Source organism: Petaurus breviceps, unplaced genomic scaffold (assembly GCF_028583685.1).
Source record: "Petaurus breviceps papuanus isolate PSGF00001 unplaced genomic scaffold, PetGlider_PUasm1.0 99, whole genome shotgun sequence".
Lineage (NCBI taxonomy): Eukaryota > Metazoa > Chordata > Mammalia > Diprotodontia > Petauridae > Petaurus > Petaurus breviceps.
Genome location: NW_027187465.1, coordinates 8,242,959 through 8,262,989, shown reverse-complemented (window position 1 = coordinate 8,262,989; position 20,031 = coordinate 8,242,959). Strand labels below are relative to the sequence as shown.

Here is a 20,031-nt window from a genome sequence, read left to right as displayed (position 1 = left end):
CCCATCTCTGGAAACTGTGAGTTTCCCCTGAACTAGGTAAACGATATATGTTTGACTGATTAAAGTAGGCTTGTTAGCTGATTTTGAGTTGCTTGCCTTTAGCAAAGCAGATCCAAGAACCTGTGTTGGCAGCAAACCCTGAGGACGCTTGGGGTGCTTGCTGCTACCCCTATTTATCATGTGGTCTTCATAGATCTCTGTTTTATTTCTTCTTTTTGAGAAGGAAATATTACTCTTTCTATAGCTACCTTAGGGAGATGGGCCTTTTGTTTCACTGGTTTTTGGTTGAATGCTTTCTAAATCTGTTTTCATGTATTTTATTGTTCCAAGAGTATGCCTGTTAAGATTGGCACTGGGCTGTGGAGGTTAATTACTCTAAATTAAAGTCTCCTTGCATTTTGACTTTAGGATGCCAATAGGTTCCTTGACATATAGTCACTGCTTTTTCCATAACTTGCTTTATGCCCGAGGAGGATCAAGGGATTTTTAAGTATCTTCTTCATCCATTGGCTTTTTTTTACCTCCGGGATACATGCTGAACTGCCGGTCTTCCTTTTCTGTCTGGTCAGTCCAAATACTATCTTGATATCACTGGAGAGAATTTCCATGTGAGGAGAAGTTATTTTACCATCAGAATTGTGAGCTTCTGGAGAGCAGGGACTGCCTTTTTTTCCTTTTTTTGTATCTTCAATACTTGGCACAGTGCTTGGCACATAGTAGGTGTGTAATAACAAGCTAATGGATTGTTTTAGGCATTTTACAGTGGAATTTGGTCACTTGATGCCCTCAAGGGATGAATGTTTCTCTTTGACTTCTGAGTGTTACCATCTTTCCTATATAGAACTGAGTAGTAATGGGTTTAAAGCAAGGCGTCTTCCAGATTGTCACTCTGTAAAAATGAAGAATGCCATATTTTATGACAATTGTCCCTGATGTTATTGTGTGGGTGTCATGATTTCAGTAGAGAACTGTGTTGCACGTGGGCATCAAAAACTCTGGTGTTCTCATTGTATCACATAGATTGTATTATATTTTAAGTATGCCTTCTTTCATTGGCTCTTGAGCTCTGGGATGAAAGTTTGTATTATATATTACATAGTTGCAATGCTTGAATAAGTTATGAGTGTAGAACTGAGTCCAAGCCTTTGTGGTAATGAAGGCTGCAGAAATGTATTTCAAGTGCTTTGCAAAGTTTATACTGCCATGTAAATGCTCAGTATTATCTTTTTTTAAAAATAACATTTTATTGATATCTTTTGCTTTTTATATGACTGGGATTTCTCCTAATCTCTCCCTTCTTCCAGAAGCCAGATTTGAACTCAGGTCTTCCTGACTCTAGACTCAGACTTATTAACAATAATAATAATTATTATTTCCCAGGGTGGGAAGCAGGAAGGGAATTGACTTTAGAGTCAGAGGCGCTAGGTTACTACTCACTTCTGACACCATCTACTGTGGATTTAGAAATGAAATCACCTGGCCGCACTGGGTCTCACTTCCCTCATCTCCAAACTGAGGTGGTCAGAGGAGATAATTTTTCAGGTTATTTTCAGCTCTGGAACTCTGATTCTCTAATCCTTTGTTTATGTATTAAGGCTGATGGGAAAGGTGTGTGATACAGTGGAAGAAAGCCTGTTGGACTTCCAGCCAGAAGATCCCCTTCCCTGAGATTGCTTGCATCTACTCCTATCTCAGGGAAGCTGGCTGATTGGGAGAGGTCTCCTACAGAAGGGTGGAATAGAGATAGGACTTGAAAGAAGCCAGGGCAGCCCAGAGGGGGAAGGGAGGAGGTAGATGGAGCCATCCAGGCATGGGGCAGAGCTAGTCAAAAGGAAATGGATTTGTATTGTGTGTGAAGAACCAGTTGGTGCGCAGATGGGCAAATACAAAACCAGACAATCCATAAGCATTCATTAAACACTTATTATGGGCAAGAATTGAGTTAAGCTCTACAGAGAAAAAATAAAAACATTCCCTTCCCTCAAGGAGCTTATATTCTAATTAAATTATATCCACATCTATACAGACAGATTTCTCTAAAGGAAATCACACACATACACACATATATAGTTTCCTTTATGCATATGCACATACACACCATCTTCCTGAGTTCAAATCTGGCCTCAGACACTTCCCAGCTGTGTGACCCTGGGTAAGTCACTTCACCCTATTTTCCTTAGTCTTCTCATCTGTAAAATGAATTGGAGAAGGAAGTGGCAAACCACCCAGTATCTCTGCCAAGAAAATCCCAAATGGTGTCATGGAGAGTTGGACATGACTGAGAAAAACTCAAAAAGCGTTCATATATATATATACACACACACATATATATGTGTATGTGCATTTTGATAATATGCACACCATGCATGTGTCTATATGCCCATGTGTACAGCATAGTACTATATAACATGGTAGTGCTCAGTTTCCTCTTCTGTAAAATGGGGATAGTTGTGAGGATGAGATAATACACATAAAAGGTCTTCACAAACCTTAAAGTGCTAAGTAAATGCTAGGTATTATTATTTTTATCAGCATCATCATTATATAAAGTAAATCCAAAAGAACATGGGGGGTGTGAAGGAAGAGATCAAGCCAAGATGGGGCCTTGGGCTGGGCCTGAAGGGAGCTGTAGTTTCTCTCCCCCTCATGTGTGTGTATATATATATTATATATGTGTGTGTACACATCTCTTCCTTACCTCCTTCCCCTTCCTTCTTTCTCTCTGTCCCTATCTGCCTCTCCTCTCTCTCCCTCCCTCTCTCTCTCTCTCTCTCTCCCTCTCTCTCTCTGTCTCTTCTCTCTTTCTGTCTCCCTCTCTCTTCTCTCTGTCTCTTCTCTCTCTGTGTCTCTCTGTCTGTCTTTCTGTCTCCCTCTCTCCTCTCTCCCCCTCTCTGTCTCTCCTCTCTCCCCCTCTCTGTCTCTCCTCTCTCTCCCTCTCTGTCTCTGTCTCTCTCTTCTCTCTCTGTGTCTCTCTGTCACTCTCTCTCTCTCTCTGTCTCTCCTCTCTCTCTCCTTCCCTCCCTCCCTTCCCCTCCTTGACAAACATGAATGAGCCCTGGTGGCTGCCCCCAGGGAGCTGCCAATCTAGTTGAAGAAGGTGTGGCCCCAAATAATTATAATAAAGATTTGAATGTGGAAAGCCTGTTGGAGAGAAGGTCAAAAGGAAGGGGGAGGTGGTGGTTGTTACTGTGGTACACTGGTTAGAGGGCTGGGATTGGTCTCTCCCCTCTGACCCTGGCTTTGGGATGCTCTGAAGGTTAATTCCCGTCATGCCTCTGAGCCTTAGTTTCTTCACCAGTAACATGAGGGGGTTGCACTCAGTGGCCTCTGTCTTAAGATCCTTCTAACTAGCAGTCAGTGTGTATTATTAATAAAGTGCCTAGTAGGTGCAGAGAGGCTGAAACCCAGATGATGCCCTGCAGGGGCTCCAGGTCTTCTGGGGCAGGCCACCCTGATGTGTAGACAGTGTGGATGGGGCAGGCTCTGAGGAAAGGCTCATGGCCAGAGGACAGTGGGGTTTAAGGTGAGGCTGGGAGGGGTGGCTCCCAAGTCTGTCTGGTGCAGGGGCAGTGTTGGCATCCAGTGAGATTCCCCTCCCCCCCCCCACCCCAGGCATGCACTTGGGTCACAGTGTGGGATCTGAGGGGCAGCAGTTGATCAGCACTCTGCTGGTAAAGATGACCTCTCCTTCCTTAGCGTGCCCCTGGGTCACTGGCCCTCCCCTCCCCCTTCCCCCCCCTCCTTTCCCCACTGAATCCCCCTTCCCCCTCCCCCCTCCCCGCTTTCCCCCCCCCCCCCGCCAAACTTCCAAGACAAAACCCCCCAGTCCAACAATTTTCCTTGGCTGGGGACTGTGAACAGTGACTGTATCCGGTTCCAGAGGCTTCATCCAACTGCAGGGTGAACACAGGGTTATTCAGTGGGGAAAGGAGTGGCCGGCACTGCAAGCTGCCTCAGGGGGCCCCCTTTCCTCCACTTGGACACATCAGGTGGGTGTGGCCCCTGGCTCTGATTGGGATGTAGGGTTCTCGACCCATTCAAAGAGTGTTGTCCCTTCACCTCTAGCCTGCACAGAGCTGGAGAGTGTCTTCAAACATGGCATTTAGGGTGTCAGAGTTGGAAGTAACCTTATGGAGTGGAATGACAGAATTGGGAGGGGCCTTAGAACTGGGGATGACAGGGCTGGGAGGGGCCTGAGAACTGGGGATGTCAGGACTGGGAGGGGCCTTGGAACAGGATATGTCAGAGCTGGGGGGGGGCCTGAGAACAGGGGATGACAGGGCTGGGAGGGGCCTGAGAACAGGGGATGTCAGAACTGGGAGGACTAATGGGAAGGTTCTTATAACACAAAAAACAGAAGATGTTTCAATTAGATGGACTCTGTTGTGGTGGTGGTTGTTGGGTCCTGTCCAACTCTCTGTGACCCCAATTGGAGTTTTCTTGGCAGAGATACAGGAGTTTTTTGCTATTTCCTTCTCCAGTTCATTTTACAGATGAGGAAACTGAGGCAAACAGGGTTAAGTGACTGGCTCAGGGTCACTTAGCTAGGAAGTGTCTGAGGTCAAATCTGTACTCAGGAACATGAGTCTTCCAGACTCCAAGCCTGGTTCACTCTGGCATCCCCTAGTGGCCCCGGATGGGCTCTTAGAGATCATGTAGTCCCACCTTCTCATTTAGCAGATAAGGTAACTGAGGCATGGTAGGGGATGTTTCCTCACTCTTACACAGATGCAATCACAGGTCCAGTCTCTATTAAATATGAATTCTTTTACCTGTGGAGGCATCCAGGTTCACTGGGAAGGGTTCTGACAACAACCAGAAGACCTAGGTTCGAATTCTGGGGGGAATCACTTTCCACCCTGGGCCTCAGTTTCCCCATCTGAAATAAAGGGGTTGGGCTGGATGGCCTCCAAGGGCCCATCCAGCTCCAACTCTGATCTTATGGCTCCTGTAGGCCTCAGTTTCCCCACTGGCAGAAGGCAGGTTGGCCCAGGTGAGCTCCAAGTCCTCAGCCAGCTCCCAGAGGGTGGTTCTCCCATCATCCTGTGATGCTGGGTGTGATCCTGGCCAGGCTCACAGCTGGGTAGCCAATGTGCCGGCATCGTGTGAGTCAGGATTCACACACGTGCTTGGAGCCTGAAGCGGAAGCTGATGCCGAGCCTCGCCCTCCCCATAATCTCCCCAGATTATTTCTTCCACCCCCCTGTGAGCTTGACCCGAGAAGGGGGTGCCCAGGCAGGTGCTGGCTGATGAACATCCTCACCCTCTGGGGTGCCCTGCAAGTGTGTGGAATGTGGGAGGGGGAGGGAAGGTACCAGGGCAGACCTCTGACCCTGGAGGCTTTTTGTTTTCAGGCCTGAAGTCACCGATCTCCCCTGCCTGCCCCTCCCTCTGGCACTTATCATTCAGAGGCGGGCAGCCTGCAGAAGTAGGAACTAGGCTTCCAGTCCATCAGTCAGTCATTCAACAAACATTTAATGGGCTGGACCGTGGAGATATCTTGCCCTCTCTGAGAGGGTGGGTCACATAGATAAACACTGTAGATACAGATGGATCTATTAAAAGTAGAGACAAGGATCATGGACTTGGAGCTGAAAGGCACCTTAGAAGCCATCAAAAATGACCACCAAGGAAACTGAGGCCCATGGAGGTTAAACAAGGTGTCTGAATTTGGATGCAGGTCCTCTAAGGTAAATTTAGAAGGTGAGACACCAGCCGCTGGGGTCTCTGCTTCTGGAACGTGCAAGATACACCAGGTGGAAGTGACCCTGCCCTGGGACCAAGTCACTTATCTTCTCTCTTGGCCTCAGTTTCCTCATTTGTAAGATGGCCATTTTCACTTCACAGGACATTATGGGAAATGGTCGTTGACATTTGTTTGATGCTTTAAGATCTGCAAAGTCTCGAACCTGTTCTCATGGGAACCTCCTAACAGTCCTTTGAGAGAGGTATTTATCATCTCACTTGTACAAATGGGGAAACTGAGGCTCAGATAGTGAAATGGCTCAACTTTGGTCACCTGGTGGGGCCATAGTTGAACCCAGGTGTCTCCTAGTTAAAGGCTCTTTGGCTCAAAATAACTTGTCTAAGGTTATTTATTATTATACATTGATTTCAGCTGTATCTGACTTTCTGTGGCCCCCATTGGGGTTTTCTTGGCAAAGATATTGGAGTAGTCTGCCATTTCCTTCTCCAGCTCATTTTACAAATGAGGAAACTGAGGCAAACTGGGTTATGTGACCTAGTTAGGATCACACAGCTAGGAAGTGTCTGAGGCTAGATTTGAACCCAGGTCTTCCTGGTGCCCAATGTGCCACCTAGCTGCCTATTCAAGGTTATACGAGTAGTAAATGAGAGATGCAGGATTTGAACCCAGGTCCTCTGAACACAAATCCTGCGCTCTTTTCTCTCTACCACTCTGCCCGGGCTTCATCAGAATGCAAGGGAGTGGATGATATTCTCCCACATGTTAAGAATCTAGGGGTGGCTAGGTGGTGCAGTGAATAGAGCACCAGCCCTGGAGTTAGAAGGACCGGAGTTCAAATGCGACCTCAGACACTTGACACTTACTAGCCGTGTGACCTTGGGCCAGTCACTTAACCCCAATTGCCTTGCTTTCCCCCCCTCAAAAAAAAATCTGATTTCTCTGGCATTTGAAGGTTGTCTACCTATGGCAGGATGGAAATCTGGCCTCTAATTTGGTAGGTGAGCCTTAGAGGGTAGCCTGAGGTACCAAGAAGTGAAATAATTTGTCAAAGGTCACATTGCTTGGGACAGTCAGAGGTAGGATTTGAACCCAGGCCTTCAACCTTTCCAAGTCTATGGCTTTATCCACTATACTACGCTGGCTCTCAGTAGCATGTAAACTTCATGAAGACAGGGGCAGCTTTCATTTGTGTTTGCATACCCAGGGCCTAGCAGAGGGCCTAGCACACAGTAGGTGCCTAATGTATGCTGGAGGATTAATTGGTACTTTCCATTTGTGTTGTATATATCCTGTTTATACATAGTTATTTGCAGATTGTCTCTCCTGTTAGACTACAAGCTCCTTGCAAACAGGGATTGTGTTTTTACCTTTCTTTGTATTTTCCCCCCACCCTCGCACCCTCCCAGACTTTAGCACTGTGTCTGGTACATAGTAGGTGCTTAATCAGTGTTTGTGTGTGTATACATATATTTGTATACACATGCATAACCATGCACACTCTCTTTGTGTTTGTATATTTCTTTAGACTCGTCAAAGCCCTTCCCTGGGTCTTATCTTCAGGGCTTTTCTTCCTCTTTGGGCACAGGGATGAGAGGGCCGATGTCTCTCTGAATCTTAGAGAAGTTAGCTGAGGTCACCATTCCCTGATGTGACTGGCCTAGAAAGTCATGTGGTTTTCTGGTATGGCCTAGCTCTTCGAAAAAGAACAGATGCTTCCATTTTGGTCCCACAAATCTTTCCAAGTCAGGGTCCAGGGTTCTTATTCAGTCTGACCTTCGGAATAGGGTTTGTAGTACACTTTGGGTTTGAAGTCAGAGGCCATGGGTTCAAATTCCACTTCTGATATCTATTACCTGTGTGGCCTTGGGCTTGTCACTTACCGTCCTGGGCCTCAGTTTTCTCATTTGTAAAAATCAAGGGATTGGACTAGATAGGCGGTCCTGTCATCTGTGACCATAGAATATTAGAGTTGGGAGGGACCTGAGAGTGTTCAATGCTGGGGCTCAAAGAGACCTTAAGAGTATAGAATATTAAAGAGATCTTAGAACACAAAATGTCATTTAGAAATGATATTAAAACAGGGGATATCAGGGCTGGGAGGGGCCTGAGAACAGGGGATGTCAAGGCTGGGAGGGGCCTCAGAACAGGGAATGTCAGGGCTGGGAGGGGCCTTAGAACACAGAATGTCAGCTTGGGAGCATCCTCAGTTGTGTTCAGTAAGCATTTATTTACCATCTTATGCCCTTTGTGAAGGACATAAGGCATTGATAAATAAACAGCTGGCTTCTAAGTCCCTTCTGGGCCACATCCTGGCTGTCCTAGGCCTGGCTTGGTCTCTGAATGTCTCAGTGCTCCAGGCAGCTCTCTAAAACTTGAAGGCGCTGAGAATGTGATGGCCTGCCTTGGAGGGAGTTTCCTAACAGGGGAGTTTCTTGTCCCAAGGAAATCAGCTCACATGGTTTTGGGAGACAAGAGACCAAGATGTTAGGCAGTGCCTGCCCGTGAGCAGATTACTCACTATTAGGCAAAGTTGTATGCAAACACAGAACAAAGATTTACAGTGCTGCATATGACCTTAGTTTTTTTTTTTTGTCTTTTAATTTTTCAAAAATAATGAGAACTTTTTTCAATGAACAAAAATGAATATTCTCTCTCACCTTCCCCAAACTTTGCAGAAACAAAACAAAGAAAAACAAAACCCTTGCAGCAAACGGGCAAAGACAAGCCAAACAAATTCCCACATTGACCACATGTGTCTCCTGCCCCCTGGAATTGCTGTTGGTCATTGAAGTAAACAGAGTTCTTGGGTCTTTACAATGTTGTTACTGTTACTGTGTGCAGTGTTCCCCTGGTTCTGCTCACTTCTCTCTGCATCCGTTCATACAGGTCTTCCCAGAGATCATGATCATTTCTTAGAGCACAACAGTATTCTATCATATTCACATACCATAACTTGTTCTGCTATTCCCCAGTTGATGGTCACACCCTCTGCTTCCAATTCTTTGCCACCACAAACAGAGCTGCTAGAAAGATTTTGTTCACATGTGTGCCCTCTTCCTCCTCCTCTTTTTTAAAAAAAACTTTCGGATCTATTTGGGGTCTAGGCCTAGTAGTATTATCCCTAAGTCAGAGGGTAGGCACGGGTTAGTGACTTGGATCAATTCCAGCCCCCTCCTCTTTTTTATTTTTGCCTTTTTTTGGAGGGCAATTGGGGTTAAGTGACTTGCCCAAGGTCACACAGCTAGTAAGTGTTAAGTGTCTGAAGCTGGATTTGAACTCAGGTCCTCCTGACTCCAGGGCTGATGCTCTGTTGACTCTGCCACCTAGCCGCCCCCACCCTCTCTTTTTTTTTTGCAGGGGAGGCAGCTGAGGCCAGATTGCCTCAAGTCCCATAGCTAGTAAGTGACAGCTGGAACAACAGTCCTAGTCTTTTTCTCCTCAGGCCATCAGTGCCCTTTGGACCACACGCCCTCCCAATGCTGTTGAGCTGTTCAGCGACCCACCATGTAGAAGAGAGTCCTTGAGGGCATAGTCTTTTTTGAAACAATGCTGAGTCCACTGAACAAGGGACATTTACTCTAGGGTTGCAATATATTCTTAAGGTGAATGGCTCACCCACTCTGACGCGTACTATATGACCCTGGGCAAGTCCCTTAACCACTCTTAGTTTCCTCATCTTTAAAATTTGATTAAAATTTGAGGTATTTGGACTAGGTCAAGGTTTCTTAACCTTGTATCATGAGACCCCTTTGACAGTCTTATGAATTCTGTGGACTCCTCAGAATATTTTTAAATGCATAAAATAGAATATTAGTCAACGAACATTTATTAAGCACCTAATGTATTCCACACACTACGCTAAGACTTGGAGATGCAAAGAAAAACAGAAAACAGGCTCTGCTCACAATGAACTCACATTCTTATAGGGAAGACAACATTAAAATATTGTATATGTGTACTACTTCTAATTTACCCTGTCTATATCATGTGTGTATGTATATGTATATGTGTGTGTATATATATATACACATATGGTATAGACAGGAAAATTGTATGTCATTTTAGAGGGAAGATACTAGTTTTGGGGGATTTCAAAGGAATTAAAATATAATCATCACAATATTTTTAAAAACAACTTCATGGACCCCCAACTTAAGAACCTAGTCCGAAGGTTCTAGATCATGTCTCAAAGCCTTTCCTACTTTGACAATTTATGTTCTTCTGGTATTGTGGAAAGAGTTTGGAGTTTGGAGACGCCCAGGATTTGAATTCTGCCTTTGACAGTTGTGACATTGGGCAGCTCCGTTTTGCTCATCTGTGAAATGGGGAGAACACAGTAGTTGTACTTTTCGCATAGAACTGGGCTGAGGGCTCTCTGAGATCTTGGCCTAACCTGGGGCCCCGTGTCAATGCCAGTGAGACTCCAGCGCTCTATTTTTGCTGGGTTTGGCTTCCTGTAGCGATTGAGCAGAATAAGCGCCCAAGGATGTGGGTTTACAAGGGTTTGTAAAAGTGGCTGATTGTTCCTGGGCTTTTATGAGTGTGTAATCTGGCCTACTGGGGGAGGGCAAGGAGTCGATCTGGGAGTGAGCCAATTTGGTGGTGGTGGGAGGCTGGTATATTTGAGTTATTCCAGGGCAGGCAGAGAGAGGAGAAGAAGCCTCAGGTGTGTCTGGCCTTTAGGGAGTGTCCCAGGAAGGAGCCAGGAGGTGTGTCCCCAAGCCTTGGGGGAGGGGTCATGTCCAGGGCTTCCTACAAGTGCCATTCTGGGGAGGAGCCATCTTTATGGGAGTCCTGATGGGATGTCCCTTCTTCATAAGTCAAGTACAAGTCCACGGGAATGTCGGGATTGTGTTTGAAACTGGTCCAGCAGATAATCACAAGAGGCAGCATGGGATAGATGGTGAGAAGGGCTTGAGCTACAGCTTTGCTGATAATTTGTTGGTTGACCTTGGACTGGCCAGTGTCCCTGGAAGGGCTTCTGCCTCAGTATCCCTTTCTGTAAAATGAAGATGATCTCTTAGGTTCCATCCAGCTTGCTTTGTCATTCTGTGTTCTAACATTTCTTCCAACTCTAACATTCTGTTTTATCTTTTAAAAATGCCTTTATTGGTATCTTTTGTTCTAATGTTTCCTTCATTTACAGATACATTCCTTGCTAGTTGGCTATCCCTTGGAACAAAGAATTGAAAAAAAAGGTCCTGGTCATTGTAGTTACAACATCATGCAATTTGGGTTTTCATTCTTTCCCTTTGTATTGTAGTTATTGTGCGTTGTTTTTGTGACTCTGCTTACTTCTGATACTTCTCAGAATTCTTCGGGCAAGTGCAGCTGAGGGTCAATGGCTAGAGCACTATGCCTGGAGTCCAGAAGACGCGAGTTCAAATCCGGCCTCAGACACTAGCTGTATAACCATGGACAAGTCACTCTTTGCCTCAGTTTCCTCATCTGGAAAATGGGAATAAGAATAGCACCTGCTTCCCAGGCTTGTTGTGGGGATCCAGTAATATAATAATTGTAGAGCAGTTAGCACAGTGCCTGTCAGGGCTATGGCATCATTGATAGTCCAGTGTACTTATATCCCACAGTTTGTCGAACCATGTCCTTATTGGTTGCTCTCCATTTTATTTCTTTATTTGTTATAATAAAGTTTATATGGGACCTCTTCCTACGTTTGACTTTTACTTTGTGTATGTCTAGCAGTGAGTCTCTGAACCAAAGGGACATTTTTTGACTTTTGAACCCTGCCCCCCCCCCCTTTTAAGCATAATTTCAAATTGTTTTCCAGAGGGACTGGACCAATTCGTGGCTCCACCAGTCATGGATCGGTGTGTGCCTATCTTTCCACACCTCCTCTAGCATTGATGATTTCTATCCCTCACTCACTATCTTGGAAAATTTACTAGGTGTGAGGAAACCTCAGGATTTCTCATAATGTTAGTGGTTCAGGGCAGTTTTCCACGTGGTTGCTATTAGTTTGCAACTTTATACTTTGACCACAGATCCATGGAGAAATAAATGGCCGTGTTGTGTATATTTGGGTTCATTTTCTACTTATCCCAGGTATTTGCCCATCGTCAGAGGTGCTTCATGCAAGGATGCCTTTTCCCTGTCTTTATATTTCCTTCTTATCTTAGCAGCATTGATTTCGTTCATGCAAATGATCTTAGATGATCACCTTTGTCTCTTACTTCATTAAGAACTCTTCTCTGAACAATAATCTTTGAAAAAACCTGACCTTTTTTTTCTCTCATTTTTTATTTATGGTATGAGTATTCATAATCAGGTCCCAAATATTGCTACCTCATTGGTACCTTCTTTTTTCTAAGGCCCCTCCCAGCCCTGACATCCCCTGTTCACAGGCCCCTCCCAGTTCTGACATTTGATATTCTCAGGGCCTGTCCAAGGCTAACATTCTCATACTGGTTTTACCTTTCTTTGCGCCCCCAGCTCTTACTCCTGTGTCTCCACCATTGTCAGCCCATAATAAATGCTTGTTGCTTTGACTGATGGATTCTGCGATAGCGGGTGGTTTCTGGACATCTTGTCTCTGGATTCCAGACACAGAATAAACAAATGGATCCATAGATGCCACTGAATCCTCTATGAATTGATGATAGCTTTATACTTTTAAGGAGCTTCATCCAAAGTTCATTTGTACCAACAATCGATTTCCCCCACTTTGTTACACATTTGAGATATGTAGCAATTAGTGGTTAATCATTCTGTTTCTTTTAAAATATGAGCATCATAAAAAGCCATCTGTGATAGCCAGGGCCTGGCGGACTTTGGAAGGACTCAGCCTTCAGGCATTTCTCAAGCGGGATGTCCTGTCTTTCCATTAGTCCTGGGATTCTCTTTGAAAAGCCTGTGGCCGATGTCCTCTCCAAAAGGTAATAGAAGAGAGGCCTCCTTCAGGTTGGTGGGAAGGCTGAGAGGATGTGTTTTTAAAAGATAGGACCAGACCCGTGGTTTCACTGATAGAATGACTGGCCAGGTGAACAAGCTTTCTTTACCAAAGTGGGTCAGTACCTTCAGGGTAACATACCATCTCAGAGCAAATGACCTAGCAGATGGCCTAGAGCAAACGGAGAGTTTTAGTGACTTTCCCAGGGTCCCACAGTCTGCAGGTGGCAGCAGCAGAACTCTATTACAGGTCTTCTGGTTCTAAGGCCAGAGCCTCCAGCCATTAATCTTATGGCCTCTAATACATGTTTGTAAATGAGGTGGGGGAAAAGTAGAAGTTGGAACTTTTCAGTCACAGCATAATTTCCAGAAGGCTATTTTTTTTTTTTTTACTGTAGATATGGGACAATCCTTAAAAAGACTTTCATTCATTCATTCGGAATTGTAGAACCAGAGAATTTTGGATCTGGGAAGGACCTTAGAGCAGAGGACTTCAGAGCTGGGAGGGACCTTGGAACATAGAATGTTAGAGCTGGGAAGGACCTTAGAACAGGGAATGTCTGAGCTGGGAGGGAACTTAGAACAGGGAATGTCTGAGCTGGCAGGGGCTTTCCATATTCACCATCAGGCAGTTTTGACACCTGGGGTGGGCAGCATGAATTAGAGATCTCAAAACAACTTTCAAAAAGTTGAGCTGGGGATTAGGGGGAGCCCTCGAAGTTGGGACACAGGGCCCTGTTGGGTATTGGGGCGGCAGGGGAGGCAGGGCTGGTGACACTGCCTTGGCTTCAGTGGGTAGACCCTGGACACCAGGGAAGGGTGGATGGGGTTCCCCTGGGGTGTGGCTACTGTGGGTTGGAGGGAGTGTAATGGGAATGCAAATTTGGAAGATCTTCCCTGCCCCTAGGCTAAAGTGCACCTGAAGCCTGGGGTGGGAGGCTTGTTTTTTCAGTAGATACTTCTTGATTGGCCAGTGAGTCAATAAGGTTGTTACATTCTCTGAGCCAGGAGAAGGCTATATAAGCCCTGATGTGTGGCTTTGTTTTGGGGGCTCACTTTGAGAAGTGTTCTGTGATTTGATCTGTATTCTGGGAAGCCGTTGTCCAGGGCCCCCCTGGCTTTGAAAAACCCAGATGTGGAAACCCAGATGTTGACTGGGTATGGATGTAATGGTTGGACAGTTTGGAAATCTGTCTACTTGATCTGTTTCTGTCTTGATAATTCTGCCTGTATACTTTGAAGTTCGGGGTGCTGACCTTTTCCCCTGAACGATATATGTCTGACTGATTAAAGTAAGCTTGTTAACCCATTTTGAGTTGCTTTCCTTTAACAAAGCAGATCCAAGAACCTGTATGGGCAGCCACCCTGAGGGCGCTTGGGGTGCTTGCTGCTACAGGGAGGCAGAGAGAGGGCCCAAGTGGGGATGGGGGGAGGACCTGTGGCCTCTAGGCCGATGGTTCCACCCCACTGACACAGAGCATCTGACATGCTGCTGTCTGTGGCCTTCTTCTACCTCATGTTCTCGCTACCTTGATTGATGCTAGGCTTGGTCGATTCTCCGTGTGGGTCAGGGTCCCTCGGGCAGCCCTCCTGCTGCCCCCGTCACTCTCGTTATTAGAGGAAGAAGTTGGTTGGGTTCTTAGTATCCCAAGAGGACAGTGAACACATGAATTCCAAGTTCCAAACCCTGCCAGCTTGGGAAGAGGAAGCAAAGCCATGTGCAAACAGAAATCTTCTGGCCCCGACATTATGCTCCCAGCTGCTTGTGTATCCGAAGGATTTACCAGTTTGGGAGATGGAGCTTGGGCACTTAGGTCATTCGCTGAGAGGCATGAACCCTTGGCCTCAGGAGGAACAGAAACAGGATGGGACTTGGCCGGCCTCTTCAGACAGATGGTGTCATTACAAAGCAAGCCATTCAGGGGACACAGGAGTCCTGGACGGTGTTTGCCTATGTCACTGCTGGGCTCATTGAGTTGAATGGGAGAGAGTCATTAATTCTGAGCGATGGTCAGCAGCTGATTGAATGAATGAAGTATCGGAAGTGCCAAACTCTTCTGTTTTTTAATAGATGTTTTCCTTCCTTCTCCTTTTGTTCTGAGGGGGTGTTGGTATTTCCTTTGGTTGATGGCAGTGCTTGGGGATGCTCACAGGGCATTCTGGTGATCAGAATTCCAGGACCTTCCAGATTGTGCCCAGGTAATGCCGTCAGGCTCCAGCTTCTGATTCCCTACTTTTTTTGGCTCATGACTTTGGCAAATTCCCTCTTCCCTGGGCCTCAGTTTCCCCATCTGTCAAACCAGCAGGTTGAAGTAGTTGACTTTTAAGGTCCCTCCCAACCTTGACATCCCCTGTTCTGAGGCCTCTCCCAGTCCTGACATTCCCTGTTCTTAGGACCCTTCCAGCTCTGACATTCCCTGTTCATCATCATCCCTGCGATGATGGAGGCAGCCCACGTGTAGGCAGCACAGTGAGGAGATGGTTGATGGAAGGCCACTTCTGAGGAGCAGTAAATAGGTCAGTGTGGCTGGCCTGGAGAGTTAATGAAGGAGGGCAGCATGGAATAAATGTGCAGAGGTAAGCTGGAGTCAGATCATTAAGGCTTTAAATGCCAGGCAGAGGAGGAGTGTGTAGTTAATCCCAGAGGCAGCTGGGAACCACTGCAGTTTCTTGCAGAGACTGACATGGTCAGGCTGGAGTTTTAGGAATATCACTGTGTCATCGTTTGGAGGCTGGATGGGAGAGGGGAGAACACAGGGACGTGAGGAACCCAGACAGGTCAGAGCTTTAGAATTCAAAAGGATTCTAGAAGCCATCTTGTCCAAAGTGGACAAAGATGTAGGCCCCCAGAGTACCATTAAGTACCATCCCAAGGTTACTTGGGTCATAAATAATAGTTAGCACTTATGTTACCTTTTAAGGCTTTGCAAATCACTTTACAAATACTGTTTCATTTTATCCTCACAATAACCCTGGGAGCTATTAGGATTATTATTGTCTCCATTTTACTGATGAAGAAACTGAGGAAGGCATAGATTAAGTGAGTTGCTCAGGGTCACACATACAACTAGTAAGTAAGTGTCTGAGGCTGGATCTGAGCTCAGGTCTTGCTGATGCCAAGTTCAATGTTCTATCCACAGTATACCTAGCTGCCTCTAGTAAATGAAAGAGCTACAGTTTGAACTCAGGACAACCAAGTCCTAATGCAGGACTTTTTCCTGTTGTACCATGAAGCAATCTCATGAGTGATGAGGGTATAGACTAGAGCCTTATAAGACTAAGAAGGTATTTCCTTTCTTAAAAATAGGAAATATGAATAGAGCACTGGCCCTGGAGTCAGGAGGACCTGAGTTCAAATGTGACCTCAGACACTTGACACTTAACTAGGTGTGTGACCTTGGACAAGTCACTTAACCCCAATTGCCTTGCATTCCCCCTCAAAAAAAAATAGAAAACATTAGATCAGTCCAGTGGTCTTAAGATAGACGGTCTTGGAAGCCAGATTGGGAGTCATTGACTACATAGAAATGTTTATTTTTGAACAGGGTTTTGGCATGTTGAAGATTAGAAAACATATTCCCCCGGAGAATGTGAACATGTATTCCTAAGGCTTAGCTCAGTCTCTGGAACATGAAATTCATTATTAATAACTCACTATTAGCAAGCGATTCTTGACTGGATGACCCGTGTGTGAGCAGGTGTGCTTCTGGACTAAAGTCAGAGTAACAGTGAGTGATGGGACTGGGACAACCTCAGAGGCTGTCTGATCTGACCCTGTCATTTTTCAGTAACGTGCCCAGGACAGTAGCTGGCTTTTTACAGAGCCTCTTGAGACTTTTTCAGATCCCTGGAACGTAGGTGCTGGTATTATCCTCATTTTACAGAAGAGGAAACTGAGGCAAATAGAGATTAAATAGAAGTCTTCCTGACTCTAGATTCAGCCCTCTATATGCTCTGTAGAGATGTCAAACATACTGCCCTCCTTAGGAAATAGTTAACAAAATAAATATATAGATAATGTTACTTTGTGGTTTTCTCAGTCAGTATGTGCCTGCAGGGACCCAGATGTATTGTTTAGTGGCCCTTGTTTCTATCTGAGTTTGACAGGATGTTTGGTATCTGTTCATAGAAATCTTCCTGTGATTCTCTGAGTTCCTTGTCATTTTCATTTCTCCGGACCATCTGGCCTGTATTCTGTAGCAGTTCTAGACCCAAGATTTGATCAGCTGTGTCATATCTTCCTTTCGTTTTCTAATGAATCAGGCTAAAGAATCAGCCTCAGGGAGAGGGATTGGGTTACCAAGGTCAAGGAACCAGTGTGTGGTAGTGTGAGGGCTGAGCGCTTCCTTGGGTCTTTGGAACCCAAGGCCAGGACTCTTCTACTGAAAAGTCTTGTGGGCCAGTTGTGGAGGAGTCCTGACCTTGGTGATTGTGGTGAATGAAGACAGAACCCTAAAGTATTTGGGGTTCTGTCTGGCTGTCTGGTGGAGAAGTTTCAGAATTTTGAATTTCTCTTCTTTGTCCACAGGCCTGCTGTAACATAAATGGATGGCACGGTCTCTTCCCTGTCTCCCATCTGCAGTGAGAGTGAGGAGATTCCCCTGTCCACAATGAGAAGGGATACCCAGGCCCTGCCTCTCCTGGTAAGTATATGGAGACTCAGAGCAGGGGAAAGAATGTTGAGGCTTTGGTCACTACTTCTGTCCCCATAGGTCCCTTTTTCCTCTTTTGATGATAATACCAGAGGCAGCTGGTGAGAGTGGGTTTAGAGTCATAGAGATCTGAGTTCAAATATTCCCTTTGATGCTGAATAGCTGGGTGATCCTGGGCAAGACACTTCATCTCTGTTCATCTCTGTTTCCCTATCTGTAAAATGGGAATCATAATAGCCCCTCCCTCCCAGGGTTGCTGTGAAGACAAAATGAGATATTTGTAAAATGCTAGCACAGTGCCTGGCATGCAGTAGGCACTGTAGCAATGCTTATTCCCTTCCCCTCCCCACCAGTGAGGACAGGTAAAGCATTTATTAAATACTTATTATGTACTGGTCCTTGGTATTAATCAATCAGCATTTATTAAGCACTTTCTATTAGTCTTCAGTATTAATCAATCAGCATTTATTAAGCACTTACTGTGTATTAGCCCTTGGTATTAATCAGCATTTATTGAGCACTTACTGTGTACCAGGCCCTGTGGTGTGCAACAAAGACAAATGACATAGTCCTCCCCTCAAGGAGCTTGTAGCCTTTTAGGAGAGACAACGTATACCATCTACATGCATGTAAAAAATGCAGAGGAATATCAGCTGGGAAGCACATCAATAATAATTACAATAATTAAAAATGTTATGGCTGCCTTTTTACATCTCCTTCCTTTCCATATCCCTTGAGAACCATCCCCTGTAACAAAGAATAAAGAGAATAAAAACAGTTCAGCAAAATTAGCAACACGTTAACTGGATCTGCATGTGTGTCACACTTGTGGTCCCCAATTAGATGATTCCATGATTAATTACAGTAATATTGTTGTAACTATAACATGAATGATAGTGGTGATGAAAGTAGCAGATGTTGACTGAGCACTTTGACTTTTGTGAAACTTTAAGTGATCTCATAACAGCTTGGTGAGGTTTGGTGCTCTTATGATCTCACAGAGGCTCAGTAGTAAGTGATTTGACCAGGGTTACACATCTCGTAGGTGTCTGAGTAGGATTTGAACTCAGGTCCTAGTGGTCACAAATCCAGCATTCCCTCTTCCTTTCCATATTGCCTTTCCTGAGGGCTGCTTCATTGCTCTTAACCCCCTTGGGGTCTCCTCTGTGGTCTTGGCAGGGGTAGGGCTTGATGATGATGATTGATGAGAACAGGAACTGGTATTTTTCTAATGCTTTGAAATCTGCAGAATACTTTACATAATTCTCTCATTTGGGCCTCACAATAACCCTGTAAGGGAGATACTACTGGTTTTCCCCATTTTACAGAGGAGGGTCAGAGTTTGATGACTTGTCCTTAGTCACAGAGCTCATAAGTGTCAGGACGTATACTCGGCTGAGCTGAGAGATATTACATTACACTGCCTTATTAATTTCTACTTTTACAGATGGGGAAACTGAGACCCAGGAAGTGAAGTGCCTTGGTCCATTGTTAAACAGTAGAGCTGAGACTAGCATCTAGATCTTCTGGCCCTGAGCCCAGAATGCTTTCCACCCTTTTTTTGAATCCTCCCATTTTTCTAGCTCAGGACACTTGGCATCGAGATACAGAAAGGTCAGCCTGAAAATGAATGAGCTGTGTTGGCCAGCGGCCATCTGCCATGTAGCCCAAAGACTGCCTGCATTGGAGAACCTTACTGAGGATCCCTCCCCCCAGTCCTGTGCCCGAGTGTGTCTTGATGTGCTCTCTGGTGCTTTGTGGGACGCAATCTGTGAGCGCGGCTCAGAATGCTGTTTGCCCATTCTCCTCTTCCTGGCAAAGTCTGTTCCTAGTTGCTCTCCAGGAGGCTTTTGCATGAGTTAGGGTCTGGGGAGTGTGATGGTATAAGGCTTTCTGCACAAAAGCCTTGGGAGGAAGGGTCTTGCTTCCCTCTGGCCTATTTCGGGGGCCTGGCGGAATCTCAGGAGAATCTCACAGACCACTGAGTCCCACCTGTGCCTGAGCAAGAATCCTCACTGTAGCACCAAGAACGAGAATGTAGGACAAGGTGACTGTGCTGAGCCCCAAGAAACTGTCCTTCAGTCCTCATGCTAACCCCCTAGAGAGGAGGGGGAAGAAGCCATTGCCTCTGAAGGCAGCCCATTCTGCTTAGGTCAGCGCTCCTTGTCAGGTGTCCTGCCTGGCCTTGCCTCCAGGTTATATTTGCTTCTATGTGACTTGTAGACAACTTCCTGCTCTAGATTAGATTCTAGATGTTTCTGTGGTGCTGTGCTTGCAACACTGTAGCAGCAAGCACCCCAAGCATCCTCAGGGTTTGCTGCCACCACAGGTTCTTGGATCTGCTTTGATAAAGGAAAGCAACTCAAAATGGGTTAACAAGCTTACTTTAATCAGTCAGACATATATCGTTTACCTTGTTCAGGGGAAAAAGGTCAGCACCCCGAACTTCAAAGTATACAGGCAGAATTATCAAGACAGAAACAGATCAAGTAGACAGATTTCCAAACTGTCCAACCATTACATCCATACCAAATCAACATCTGGGTTTTTTCAAAGCCGGGGGGCTCAGGACAACGGCTTCCCAGAATCCATATCAAATCACAGAACACTTCTCAAAGTGAGCCCCCAAAACAAAGCTACACATCAGGGCTTATATAACCTTCTCCTGGCTCAGAGAATGTAACAACCTTATTGACCCACTGGCCAATTAAGAAGTATCTACTGAAAAACAAGCCGCCCACCCCAGGTTCCAGGTGCACTTTAGCC

The 20,031-nt window shown here is 45.6% G+C and overlaps 1 protein-coding gene across 6 annotated transcripts in view; it reads left to right on the top strand.

The window, feature by feature from the left end:
- Positions 1-20,031, top strand: part of KIAA1671 (KIAA1671 ortholog) — a 222,620-nt gene that overhangs the window by 46,412 nt on the left and 156,177 nt on the right. For all 6 annotated transcript variants that reach the window (XM_069081787.1, XM_069081785.1, XM_069081786.1 and 3 more), the window contains exon 2: positions 17,142-17,256. The gene's annotated coding sequence lies outside the window, so the exon portion shown is untranslated. The remainder of the gene's footprint in view (positions 1-17,141; positions 17,257-20,031) is intronic.